We start from the raw sequence: 14,999 nt of genomic DNA, 5'->3' as shown, positions 1-14,999 counted from the left end.
ATCAGTGGGAGGAATAGTGCCCAATCATTGGCGTCAGTGGGAGGAATAGTGCTCCATCATTGGTGTCAGTGGGAGGAATAGTGCCCCATCATTGGTGTCAGTGGGAGGAATAGTGTCCCATCATTGGTATCAGTGGGAGGAATAGTGCCCCATCATTGGTATCAGTGGGAGGAATAGTGCCCCATCATTGGTATGAGTGGGAGGAATAGTACCCCATCATTGGTATCAGTGGGAGGAATAGTGCCCCATCATTGGTGTCAGTGGGAGGAATAGTGCTCCATCATTAGTATCAGTGGGAGGAATAGTGCCCCATCATTGGTGTCAGTGGAAGGAATAGTGCCCCATCATTGGTATGAGTGGGAGGAATAGTGCCACATCATTGGTATCAGTGGGAGGAATAGTGCCCCATCATTGGTATGAGTGGGAGGAATAGTGCCCCATCATTGGTATGAGTGGGAGGAATAGTGCCCCATCATTGGTATGAGTGGGAGGAATAGTGCCCCATCATTGGTATGAGTGGGAGGAATAGTGCCCCATCATTGGTGTCAGTGGGAGGAATAGTGCCCCATCATTGGTGTCAGTGGGAGGAATAGTGCCCCATCATTGGTGTCAGTGGGAGGAATAGTGCCCCATCATTAGTATCAGTGGGAGGAATAGTGCCCCATCATTGGTGTCAGTGGAAGGAATAGTGCCCCATCATTGGTATGAGTGGGAGGAATAGTGCCCCATCATTGGTGTCAGTGGAAGGAATAGTGCCCCATCATTGGTATGAGTGGGAGGAATAGTGCCCCATCATTGGTATGAGTGGGAGGAATAGTGCCCCATCATTGATATCAGTGGGAGGAATAGTGCCCCATCGTTGGTGTCAGTGGGAGGAATAGTGCCCCATCGTTGGTGTCAGTGGGGGGAGGAATAGTGCCCTATCGTTGGTGTCAGTAGGGGGAGGAATAGTGCCCCATCGTTGGTGTCAGTGGGGGGAGGAATAGTGCCCCATCGTTGGTGTCAGTGGGGGGAGGAATAGTGCCCCATCGTTGGTGTCAGTGGGGGGAGGAATAGTGCCCCATCGTTGGTGTCAGTGGGGGGAGGAATAGTGCCCCATCGTTGGTGTCAGTGGGGGGAGGAATAGTGCCCCATCGTTGGTGTCAGTGGGGGGAGGAATAGTGCCCCATCGTTGGTGTCAGTGGGGGGAGGAATAGTGCCCCATCGTTGGTGTCAGTGGGGGGAGGAATAGTGCCCCATCGTTGGTATTAGTGACACAAATGATGGGGCACTATCCCTTCCACTGACACCAATGATACTTACCTTGCTGACTCCTGCTCCAGCCTGGGCTCGCTCTCTCCTTCTCCCATCTACAACCTGCATACCTGGCTGCAGCAGCAAAATTTGCACTTACCTGTCAGCTGTCTTCCTTCTCTGGCCTCTCTCTTCACTCGCTCCTGCAGCTCCCTCGATCTTCTTCGATCTCCGCGCGCTGCCGCTCGGCTCCTCCTCTCCAAGCTCCACCTTCTCGCCGGTGATTGGCCGCCTGTGTGCCTCTCCTGAGCTACAGTTCCGGTGGCCAATCAGCGGCGAGGAGGCGGTGACAGGGGCAGCATATCATCCCGCCCACACATCGCCGGAGACAGCAGCGGTGTCTCGGTTCCTAAGACCATCGGAAATATGTGTTTTCCGATGGTCTTAGGCGACCCCTGGGAAATGGTCGTTCGACCCCCAAAGGGGTCGCGACCCCCAGGTTGAGAACCGCTGCTCTAAATGATCTATATAGGAGAATCAGGACCTCCTTCCTCCTGCTGGTGATCCTTCTAGTGCTACACCTCAGAATTATATTCACTCCCACTGTGAGGTCACACCGTTTGCTCATTTTTATTCTGAATCAAGCACCCCCATTTTTTACCACATAGTTCTGGCCAAGACTGTACCCACAATATTGTACTATGTCAGAGGATTCTTTTTCCCTAAATTTATCAAAGTTTATCTTGCATTTAGAAACATTGAACTGCAGTTTCCAGTGCTTTGACCAATCTCCTAGCAATGGTAAATTATGTTCACCACTAACACTATCAAGGTATCAACCTTTTTGAAAACCTTTGTGTCATTGGCAAAAAGACATACCTTACCCACAAAATTTTATGTAATTAAATTTACAAATACAGTAAATAGAACTGGATCTAGTACAGAGACTTTTGGTACACCACTAGTGTTTATTTAGCTTTCCCTTGAGTTTAGCTTTAAATGTCAAAGATTTACAGGCACATTCATTTTATTTGGGAGTGTCTCATTGTGCATCCATTCACATCAGTAGTCATTCAGTTTATATCTGCTTTCCCAAACATTTGTGATCTATAATTTGCATTTTGGGGGGTAATTGGTGACCTTATTCCTGTTTGTAATTTTTTTTAGTTCTTCTTTAAGTGATAAACCAATCAATAATTACAAATCTTCATGAGACTTAATAGACAATCAAGCCTGAAATCTAGCTACAATACCAGTTTAAACAATTTTCCAATATGAGTGCTAAATGATCCAAAACTACTGAAAAAGTCCATGTATGAATCAAACGAGTTTGCTCAGCTCAGGAACCTTTAACGAGGCTTGTTATTTTGTAATTGTTTTTTAACCAGTCATATCCAATCTTTTATTGCAAATCTGAATATGAGCGTGGACACGTGATAAAAATGTAGTTCATACTGTCACATTGATCACTCAGAGATTAATTAGTGATTCCAAAAGCATGGAATTTGTGTACCAAGCCACACATATATATCAGATATAAGATTACAGATTGATTATAGCGTGATCCATTATGTGATAATTCTCAGAAAACATGATGTGCCACATAACCATATTGTCTGTTTTCATGGGTTTTAGAGCATACTTATTATAGAGAAGAACTGAATATAATGAATACTAACGTAATGAAACACAACATACAAGGAGTAATAAAAAGCTAAGTATAGTGCATTTGTCTTAATGAGAGCATCCTCTCTACATGGTGTAATGTGCATTTATCATGCTCCACTGAAGTCACCTTTCATAGAAAAGAAGAGCAAGAGACAAATGAGAACATCTACATCTCATGCAAGGCAATGCAATGGCACCTTGAGAAAGGCACACCCCGATCTCTCTTTCCTTGACAGTGAACTCTGCCAAGCACTATTTGCATCAAAACAGAGCACATAACATAAACCCAATACAGCTTAAGAAAAACAACAATTATTTATTCTCAGCACACTACAGCAGTCAAAACCAAGGACAAGTTTTGTTCCCATGGTGCAATATGACCTCTGTATACATAGGCTGCCATTACAGAGCTCTCTTAAAATGCTGGGTGCCTGGCGTTCATGCTGATCCAGTGACTTTAATATAAATTAATGACCCAGGACAATGTGACTCATTTACTAAAGCAGTAGAGAATTTTCACTTTTTCTAGTAAATTTGAAAACTGCTTAATCCTGTGCAAGGAAAATGAAAAAAAAAAAGAATTTTCATGCACATGATTGTATGATGAAAGTCAGCACAACTTCACCTCATTCACCAATCCTTTAGTAAATCAGAAACACTATTAGAATACCAGAATGCTTGTGCTAGGTCAGTGATTGTCTAATAATTATCAGAAGAAGAGTTAGAAATAGCAGCTTACAGTATTTTTTTTGGTACAGGTTGAACTAAGGGCCTTTATGGCAGGATCACCAAGAACTTCCAGTTATGGAGTCACAGCACTCTGTTCCTATCTATGTGCTCTCTTGCATTGATACCTTGTCATATGTCTCTACAGTGAAGACTAAAGCTGACCCCATGTGATGGCACTGGCCAATCAGAATCCATCTGGTCTGTCCTGAAAGCACAGGGAGAGGAAACAAAGAGCAGTGGGTGTTTCAAATCCCCAGACTGGTGGAATGGCTGTGGGAGTTCTGTCAACTGGCGATTGCCAGTGGAAACTCAGGGGTAAGAAAGGGGTCCGGTGTTAGTTGAACTTAGTGTGCACTTGAAATCTATAGTCTTGCATAGGGGAAAACAGAGGTGGCTTCTTTTGCATAATTGGACTATATTTTCTCTGGTTCACATTGCCTAGCTATGATGTGCTTAAGAATAATATTTCCAATGTTTCAGATCCTTAACTGCATCTTAGCTTTTCTAGCACAGCAAGGATGGTTGGTAACAGCATTGATAGTTATATATTTATAGACTGCAACGGGACATCACTTATCCATATTTGCAAGCACTTAGACCAGCCTTTCTCAACCAGGGTGCCCAGGCACCCTGGGGTGCCTTGAGGGTTCTTCAGGGGTGCCTTGGTAAAATGGCTAAAAATTGCCCAAAATGTATATACAAGCCAGCGGGTGGAACAAGCCTGCCTTTTAGTAACACAAAGCCACAGGTTTTCATTGTGCACCATTACAACCTTTTAGCCGCTGGCATCCTGACAACCAATGACATCATCAGTTGATAAGGAGGATGTTGGCTGCCTGCACAGCATCCTAGTTTAACCCTCCCCTCCCCCTCTCCATCAGTGCTGGGGTCACATTATCTCAGTGATGGAGAAAAACTGAGGGAGGAGAGAAACATTAGTTTACTACTCTGTACTGGAGCGCAAAAGTGTATTTGCTTTGGAAGAATAAATCCCCTCTAATGCTGGGTGTCCTACGTGTGTGGATGTTGATGTGTTATATAAAACTATTTAGTTTTTCACATTTTAGAATGTTGGTGCTCTTTTAAAATTATGGACAGTCTTGAGGCACCCCATTTTAGAATGGGGTGCCTCAAGACTGTTCATAATTTTAAAGGGTGCTTTGGGACTGTCCACAATTTTAAAGGGTGCCTTGACTGAAAAAAGGTTGAGAAACACTGACTTAGGCCACTGTTGTGGTGACACCAGCTCGTATGGCATTAAATGCCCAACTATCTGTCCTAACAGAAGGAGGACAAAATATACATATATATCTGCATCTGCCCCAAAAGCAGTGCAAGAAGTGGGGAAGAGAAGTTTTCTTAAATTGTCTACAGACATAAGAGAATGCTGTCTTAACCATCTACAGTTAGATTGGGAAATGTTTCTGTTTGTATCCTCCATAGTGCAGGTCCCTTGCCAAGTCTGCTTGGGGAATGTCAGTGCCAGCAGATCCCAGCTGATTCTACTACAATTCTGTACAAATGATTTCTTTGATGGAATTCTAAAAATCAATCATTGCTTTCTTGAAAACTTCCTTCAATTCAAAAGCAATTCCTAGCAGCAGATGAACCTATTTAGCAAACAGTAAATTTAGGTTTACATTAAGTGCCCAATCACACAATTTTCAGATACACAAGAGAAATGTGCTGCTCTTTAGCAGACATGCAGGGATGTCATTCATTCTTAATGGCACCCTCTGCAAAATGCCCACGATTTCATATGCCTGAAACTACATGGTGCCGTAACACTGTATAGTTCCATGCAGCGCGATTTAATATAAAAGGGCCTAGGACTTTTTTTTCCACGTTTCTGATGGTAGAGCAGCCTATTCAAATACATGCAGAACGCAAGGTTGCAAAGGTCTGAACAAAGCCTAAAGGGGTGCTGAAATTACAAAGTTCACTAATTTCACCTTAATCTGACTTCAGTATAATTCCCTGTAGCTGGAATCCACAAAGCACCACACAGGGCCACAGGGTCACAGGGACAGTACACTCATAAATATTAGCTGTGTAACTTTTTCGGTATGATCTGGTATCTCCAATAAAATTCAGGGCTTGTTCACATCAAGTCCATAGACCTGTTTTCCTGCATTCCACCACAGGTATGGTGTGAACAGAACAGTGCGGCTCTCCAATTTAAATAGGATTGCAGCTAACATGGAAATAGGATGCCCAACATCCTGAAAAACAACATATATGTGTCTGGTCCTTTTGTTATATCATGTGGACTGTCAAGCAGCTCACACTAAACCAATGCAGAGGACTTCCAATCATATCACAGGAGTGGAATTTATTGGCTTGGGCTATACAGTTTTACTGCCCTACACTGTCTAGTATATCCGCATTTGTACCTGGCAGTTCAGAGGCAGAAACATGCCATATGGAGTTTTGAGATTAATAATAGGTTATGTACCTTGGCTAGTTTCAGCAACAGTCATTATAGAGGTGTCCATGTTTAATTTTCTCCTTTTTCAACCAATTTTACAATTGCATAATCTAGGACAAAGAAGCAACTAGCAAATGAAAGAAAGGAAGAAAGGTAACTAATATATCCAGCTCTCAAGCTACAGAAGTACAGAGAAATTCATCTTGTGTCTTCTCATGCTAAAGATCCATGACCCATGAGCCGGAAAGACACAGAGTAATATATACAGTCATGGCCAAAATTGTTGGCACCCTTGATATTTCTCCAGGAAATCATGTATTTCTCACGAAACGTATTGCATTAACACATGTTTTGCTATACACATGTTTATTCCCTTTGTGTGTATTGGGACAAAACAAAAAAAGGGAGGAAAGAAAGCAAATTCGACATAATGTCACACAAACCTCCAAAAATGGGCTGGACAAAAGTATTGGCACCCTTTCACAACTGCGGATAAATAAGAATGTTACAAGCATGTGATGCTCCTGTAAACTCACCTGGGGCAAGTAACAGGTGTGGGCAATATAGAAATCACACCTGAAAGCAGATAAAAAGGAGAGACGTTCACTTAACCTTTGCATTGTGTGTCTGTCTGTGCCACACTAAGCATGGACAACAGAAAGAGGAGACGAGAACTGTCTGAGGACCTGAGAACCAAAATTGTGGCAAAATATCAACAATCTCAAGGTTACAAGTCCATCTCCAGAGAACTAGATTTGCCTTTGTCCACAGTGTGCAACATTATCAAGAAGTTTGCAACCCATGGCACTGTAGCTAATCTCCCTGGTCGTGGACGGATGAGGAAAATTGATGAAAGATTGCAACGCAGAATAGTCCGGATGGTGGATAAGCAGCCCCAAACATGTTCCAAAGACATTCAAGCTGTCCTGCAGGCTCAGGGAGCATCAGTGTCAGCGCGAACTATCCGTCGACATTTAAATGAAATGAAACGCTATGGCAGGAGACCCAGGAGGACCCCACTGCTGACACAGAGACATAAAAAAGCAAGACTACAGTTTGCCAAAATGTACTTGAGTAAGCCAAAAGCCTTCTGGGAAAACGTCTTGTGGACAGATGAGACCAAGATAGAGCTTTTCGGTAAAGCACATCATTCTACTGTTTACCGAAAACGGAATGAGGCCTACAAAGAACAAAACACAGTACCTACGGTAAAATATGGTGGAGGTTCAATGATGTTTTGGGGTTGTTTTGCTGCCTCTGGCACTGGGTGCCTTGACTGTGTGCAAGGCATCATGAAATCTGAGGATTACCAAAGGATTTTGGGTCGCACTGTAGGGCCCAGTGTCAGAAAGCTGGGTTTGCGTCCAAGATCCTGGGTCTTCCAGCAGGACAATGACCCCAAACATACGTCAAAAAGCACTCAGAAATGGATGGCAAAGAAGCGCTGGAGAGTTCTGAAGTGGCCAGCAATGAGCCCAGATCTAAATCCCATTGAACACCTGTGGAGAGATCTTAAAATTGCTGTTGGGAAAAGGTGTCCTTCCAATAAGAGAGACCTGGAGCTGTTTGCAAAGGAAGAGTGGTCCAAAATTCCGGGTGAGAGGTGTCAGAAGCTTATTGATGGTTATAGGAAGCGACTGATTTCAGTTATGTTTTCCAAAGGGTGTGCAACCAAATATTAAGTTAAGGGTGCCAATACTTTTGTCCAGCCCATTTTTGGGGTTTTGTGTGACATTATGTCATATTTGCTTTTCTGCCTCTGTTTTATATTTGTTCCAATACATACAAAGGGAATAAACATGTGTATAGCAAAACATGTGTTAATGCAATACCTTTTTTGTGTGAAATACTTGATTTTCAGGAAAAATATCAAGGGTGCCAACAATTTCGGCCATGACTGTATAATTTACCTGCCAAACACAGATATAAATGATCAGTCCTTGCACTCAACCTCTCTCAGTACACTGCTGCCATGGACTTCTTTTCTTCTAGTTTATTTCTAGTATTTTTTAACTAAAATTTCAATCTAAAAGAATAAACATTGACATTGCACATAGCCATATTTTATCATTTTAACTTAAATGTTGCTGGTAATGGAGATTTTTCTTTACACTTTTCCCACTATACACTGAATTCATAAAAAATAAATGGGTGGTCCATATGAATAAAAGATAGACTTGTAAGCATCAGTCTTTAGAGGTAAAAGTGTTTTTATGGATATCATGAGCTTCTGAGTTAGGTATTCGATGAAACCAGTTGTACTTAATGGATAAGGATGCAATCTTTTAGAAAGATGAGGGAAGACTTTCAGTTTACTGTTTACAGGGTCATCTCCATTGGGCCACACCATTATACTACTAAAAATTAATGAGAGTGTGGGGAATCTCTGTAGAGTTTTATAAAGAAACACAAGCAGGCTTATTCAGTACAGAAAAGAAGAATAGTATGCCAGCAGCAGATCGACAGCAACAGATAAGCATTCAGTTTGGCTTTTTGTATTTAAAAATAGGTGTCGGCACTCCCTCCTTTCAAGTCACCCCTTATCTCTGCCCCCTACGCACCTTGAGCAACCTCCTTTGGTTGCACCCCCTACCCACCTCCAAGTACTGCCCCTGTTAGAGAATACAGAACCAAGTATCATTTTGTTGTGCTATAGAATGTGTTAATGATAACAAGAAAATCAATAAAATAGATCCCTTGCAGACAGGAACAACAAGCTCCCCCCACACACAACAATAGACCCCCCCGACAAGAAATACCCCCACAAGCAACAATAGATTTCCCAACAGCCAGCATCAATAGACCCTACATAATCTAGCAACAATAGACTCCTCCCTCAACAGGAAATCCATCTCAGCATCAATTGACCTCCCAGGAACAGCAGACACCACCAGCACCAACATATCTCCCAGAAGTCAGCAACATTAGACCCTCCAGCAGCCAAGAACTATAGATCGCTCTCTCAGCAGTGAATCTTTCCTGTCAACAATTGACACCCCAGCAACATCAGACTCTACCAGCAACAACAGATCTCCCAACAACCCACATCATTAGACCCTCCAGCAGCAAGCAACAATAGACCGTCCCTCAACAGCAGAATCCGCCTGGCAACAACTGACCCCCCCCCCCCCCCCAGCAACATAAAACCCCACAGAAAAAAAAGACCCCACAGCAGCTAGTATCAATTGACCACCAGCACTTCTTGCCATTACATACATTCAGTGCTGGAGGTGCTGGAACTGTATTCCTCCTTGTTCCCTCTGAAAAAAGATATATATATATATATATATATATAAATATATAATATATAGTATATGTATTTTATATATATGTATTTGATTTTTTTGGGAACAAAAAAATTTTAAAATAAATACAAAAGTTAGCAAAAAAAAGTGTGGAATATGTGAACTCAAGAAAATAAACTAGGGTTGCATTGATACCGATACTGGTATTGGTACCGATATTGAGCATTTGCCTGGGTATTGGTACTCATGCAAATGCATCAATACCTAAAACCAATACTGGAAGTGATGTCATGGAGGAGGAGTCGGCTTATTTCTCTATCATGGCAGCTTCCACTGCTTGGAATTATTTCCATTAAAGCGGGTTTTGGTGTCCCCCTGCACAGAGTCTGTTCTGTGATATTCCCACTCCTTGGTTACTGAAACAAGGAAAGTAGAGGAGACACTAAGTGTTTCTTGTCTGCTAACATCTCTCAGCCTGCAATGTGCATCATGTATCTGTATGTGCATCTGCTTACTAGGTGTCTGTGGACATCTGCTATCTGGGTATTGGTGAGTATAGGCATCTGCTATCTGGGTTTATGGTGTTTATGGGCATCTGCTATCTGGGTGTATGGTGTGTATGGGCATCTGCTATCTGGGTGTACAGTGTATATGGGCATTGGCTATCTGGGTGTACAGTGTATATGGGCATCTGCTATCTGGGTGTATGGTGTATATGGGCATCTGCTATCTGGGTGTACAGTATGTATAAGGGTTGCACCAATACTGTTGTCAGCTGAAATGTAAACAAAAGAATGCTGGCTATTCTAAAAAATAGGTATTGGTAATTTTTATTGGTGAGTACTAAAAAAGCATTGGTGCTCGTACTCAGTCTTAAAAAATTGGTATCTGTGCATCCCAAGATTAAACCCAGTTCTTTTTACTTGTATTGCTTTACAATTGCTGCATATAGGTGGTTCATCTTTTGGAACAAAGTACACCAAACAAGTCCAAAGAGCATTTCATAGCTGGATAGCAGTTATTTTGAAAGGGAAACCTGAATGATTTAGAAAGTAGTAGCAGAGTGTCTTGAATGGAGCCTGGAAAAAAGTCTTGTTTGGGATTTAAACATCTCACAGGCTCCTTTCTTGCACTTTTCAAGGCTTATGATCTTCCATCCATCCACTCTGGGTTTTGAGCCTCTCACTTTAGGTAAGTAAGGCTCACCTGGGACAGAAAGTCAGTGCTCTGTAGACTAGAGAGCAGACTGGTGGTATTTGCTAGAGCTGAGGTTGGGGATACTTTAAACAGTTTGTATTTTGAAGCCAACAAGAATTAGTCCTGTGCAGCTGGTTAGCTAGGATTGCTATTGCATAATTATTATTATTATTTATTATTATACAGTATTTATAAAGCGCCAATAGTTCGCTCAGCGCTGTACATTATAAAGGGGGACAGAACATGTGACAGAACAATACCAATACAATGCAAAACATGAGGGGATCGAGGGCCCTGCTCTTTCAAGCTTACAATCTAGGAGGGAGGGGATGGTGGCACAGGAGGAGATAGCTGTGGGGGATGGAGTGGTAGGAAGAGTGGAGGAGGTCGGCAAGTTAGCAGGGGGCGGGGTAGGCTTCCCTGAAGAGATGGGTTTTCAGGGTGCGCCTAAAGGAGAGGAGAGTAGGTGATAATCTGATGGGTTGGGGCAGGGAGTTCCAGAGGATGGGTGACACCCTGGAGAAGTCCTGGAGGCGGGCATGGGAGGAGGAGACCAGGGAACTAGAGAGAAGGAGGTCTTGTGAGGAGCGGAGTGTGCGTGTTGGGCGGTACTTGGATATTAGGTCAGAGATGTAGTTCGGGGCAGTATGGTGGACAGCTTTGTACGTCAGCGTTAGGATTTTGAATTTGATCCGTTGCGCAATCGGAAGCCAGTGGAGGGATTGGCAGAGAGGGGTGGCGGAAACGGAGCGGTTGGAAAGGTGAATGAGTCTGGCAGCCGTATTCAGGATGGACTGAAGCGGGGATAGCCAGCGGCGAGGCAGGCCAGTGAGGAGGGAGTTGCAGTAGTCGAGTCGTGATATGATGAGGGAGTGGATGAGCTGTTTAGTGGTTTCTGGAGTTAGGAACGTGCGGATTTTGGCGATGTTGCGGAGGTGGAGTCTGCACGAGTTTGTTAAAGAGTGGACTTGGGGCTGGAAGGATAGGTTGGAGTCCAAAATGACACCAAGTACTCTGGCCTGCAGGGCGGGTTTGATGGTGGCGTTGTTGGACATGATGGAGAAGTCAATGGGGGGTGGTGTCCGGGCTGGAGGGAAGACAAGAAACTCGGTTTTGGAGAGGTTCAGTTTAAGGAAGTGGAGCGACATCCAGTCTGATATGTCGCTCAACAGGTGTGTGATTCGGGTGGAGACCGAGGGGGTGAGGTGGGGGGTTGAGAGATAGATTTGTGTGTCGTCGGCATAGAGGTGGTAGTTGAAGCCGTGAGAGTGTATGAGTTGGCCAAGGGAGGAGGTATAGATGGAGAAGAGAAGGGGCCCGAGGACAGAGCCTTGAGGGACCCCAACAGAGAGGGGGAGTGAGAGGGAGGTGGTGGCATTATAGGTAACGCTGAAAGAGCGTTGTGACAGGTAGGATGAGAGCCAGGAGAGAGCAGAATCTCTGAGGCCGAGGGAGTGTAGTTTTTTGAGGAGGAGGGGGTGGTCGACTGTGTCGAAGGCCGCAGAGAGGTCAAGGAGTAGGAGCACTGAATAGTGGCCATTAGCTTTGGCGGTTAGCAGGTCGTTGGAGAGTTTGAGTAAGGCAGTTTCGGTGGAGTGTAGGGGACGGAAGCCGGACTGTAGGGGATCGAGGAGGTTGTTGTCGTTGAGGTGAGAGCATAGGCGGGTGTAGACTAGGCGCTCGAGGAGTTTAGATGTAAATGGGAGCAGGGAGATGGGTCTGAGGTTGTTCGGGTCATTGGGGTCCAGGGAGGGCTTTTTAAGTATGGGGGTGATGTGTGCATGTTTCAGAGGGGAAGGGAAAGTGCCGGAGGAGAGGGAGAGATTGAAGATGTGGGTGAGGGAGCGTAGGATGGAGGGGGAGGGAGGTTGTAGGAGTTGTGAGGGGATAGGGTCAAGGGGGCAGGTGGTGAGGCGGGCATCAGAGTGGATCTGGGAGACTTCTTCGATGGTAGTAAGGTCAAAGGTGCGGAGTGTTGGGGGAGCTTCAGTATGAGGAATGTAGGGTGGGGTGGGAGAGGAGGTAAGAGCAGTGGTGGGGCCGTGGGAGAGGGGTGTAGAGGGGGTAGCTGAGTGAGGGGGAAGGGGGTTGGAGGGAGTTTGAGCAGCGACGAAGTCCCTGTGGGTTATGTCGAGGGGGAGGGGGGATGAGGGGGTAGCTGTGTGAGAGGGGACGGGTTGAGAAGGCGTGTGAGTTGCGGCAATGTCCTTGCGAATTGTGTCAATCTTGTTTTTGAAGTGATTGGCAATCTCAAGGGCAGTGAGTGAGGTGCTGGGTGGAGGTGGGGGTGGCGAGAGTAGAGAGTTGAAGGTGGAGAAGAGTCGGCGAGGATTGGAGGAGAGGGCCTTGATGAGGGTCAGGAAGTAGGCTTGTTTGGCAGTATGGAGGGAGGAGGTGTAGGTGTGGAAGGCAGATTTGTATCGGGTGAAGGCTTGTTGGGATTTGGTTTTGCGCCATAGTCGCTCCAGGGCACGACTGTGTCGTTTGAGGGTTTTGGTGTGATCAGTCTGCCAGGGCTGGAGCGGTCGGGGTCTGATGTTGCGTGTGGTTAAAGGCGCTAGTGAGTCAAGGGCTGTTGACAGCGCATTGTTGTAGGCGGTCATAGCCAAGTCGGGGCAGGACAGGGGGAGGATGCGGTCATGGAGTTGATCAACTGCGGAGTGGAGGGAGGCAGGGTTAAGGTTGCGGAGGTTACGGCTGGTAGTAGTGTGACATTTGGAGGGGTAGGCATTGGAGGATGAGGAGATAGAGAAGGTAATCAGGTTGTGGTCAGAGAGAGGGAAGGGGGTGTTAGTGAGGTTGTGGGGAGCGCAGCGGTTGGAGAAGACAAGATCAAGGATATTACCGTCGGAGTGGGTGGTGGATTGTATGCACTGTGCAAGTGCAAAGGAGGAGGTTAAGTGGAGGAGACGGGCTGTGTCCGGGTTGTCGAGGTTGACAGGGATGTTGAAATCCCCAAGGATGATAGTGGGTAGCTCAGAGGAGAGGAAGAAGGGTAGCCAGGAGGAGAAGTCTTCCAGGAAGTGGGGTATGGATCCAGGAGGCCGGTATATCACAGCAATCTTTAGGGGGGTTGGGGAGAATAGTCGGACGCAGTGGGCCTCGAAGGAGGAGAAGGATAGGGAGGGGGGGTTTGGGAGGACTCGGAAGGTGCTCAGCGGTGACAGGAGCAGGCCAACCCCACCACCTTTACGACCGTTGGGCCTGGGTGAGTGGGTCCAGGTGAGACCGCCGTAGGAGAGTGCAGCAGGGGAGGTAGAGTCAGTGGGCTGGATCCAGGTTTCTGTAATCGCCAGGAGGTTGAGGGAGCGGGAAACAAAGAGGTCGTGGATGGCGGTAAGCTTGTTGCACACCGATCAGGCGTTCAGGAGTGCACATGAAAACGGGGGGGAGATTTTAGGGAGCAGGGGGACAGATACTAAGTTGCGGGGGTTGCGGCAGGACGTGGAGGCGGGAGGGTTTTGTGCGGGTGAGGGAGGTGGTGGAGGGCCAGGATTCGGGGAGATGTCCCCCGCGGTTATGAGGAGGAGAAGGGTGAGAAAGGTGGCATGGGAGCGGGATGTGCAGGAGCGTGAGAAACTACTAGTGGAGGTGATTGGGTCAGTGGGAGAGCGGAGTAATAGGAGGAGGTGGTAGGTGCCATAGAGGGGTGAGGGAAGCAGTGAGGGCACAATATACAAATGTTTTGGAGGAGCAGAGGGATATAGTGAATGGATTTTGGGAACAGAGGAGAGGAAAATGAGGAGGAGTGGAAGAGGCATTTTGGGGAGGTGATGAAAGCAATAGTAGGGAGATGATAGCAATGAGGGGTAGATGTACAATTTTTGGGGTGGAGCAGAGGGGTAAAGAAATGAGATTTGGGAACAGAGGATAGTAATATGAAGAGGAGAAGAGGGGTGTATTATATAAAAAGGTACACGGAGTGGGACTCAGGTATGTAAAAGATATTTCCCAGGGTGTTTCCTTGCAGTTTGTCCAGCATGCAGTAGAGTTTCTTGCTGTTGTTGTGTTCCTGCTGCTTAAGTTCTCCTGCTTTAGTTCAACTGCTGTGTTTAACTGCTCTGCACTCATTCAAAGCCGCACTCCATCATAAGCAGCACCCCCATCAGAGACTGTGCCCCCCATCAGAGATCTCCCCCATGAGCTGAACTAAATTTATAGGGAGATGCTCAAATGAGCATTCAACTCTGCCCCAATTAGAAGCTGATAAGGCTCACATGAATAAGGGGGGATGTTTCTTAGGAACCAGGCCACAGTCGTAAACCTGAGTGCGCCTAGAGGTGAGGACAAGTCAACAGATACACAGATATAATTACAACATTTGTTGAGAATTTAACAGGAGTCAATGCGTTTGTCAGGTTAAGAGTGGAGGTAGCAGATAAATGCAGTTACCCAGAGAAGAACAGCAGGAGTCAATGCGTTTGTCTGGTTAAGAGTGGAGGTAGCAGATAAATGCAGTTACCCAGAGAAGAACAGCAGGAGTCAATGCGTTTGTCTGG

The sequence above is a fragment of the Staurois parvus genome, unplaced genomic scaffold, assembly GCF_062004578.1.
Source record: "Staurois parvus isolate SC_StPar_1 unplaced genomic scaffold, SC_StPar_1.0 ptg000548l, whole genome shotgun sequence".
In the NCBI taxonomy this organism is placed as follows: Eukaryota; Metazoa; Chordata; class Amphibia; order Anura; family Ranidae; genus Staurois; species Staurois parvus.
The sequence above is the reverse complement of the archived record's forward strand: the minus strand, read 5'-3'. Positions refer to the sequence as shown.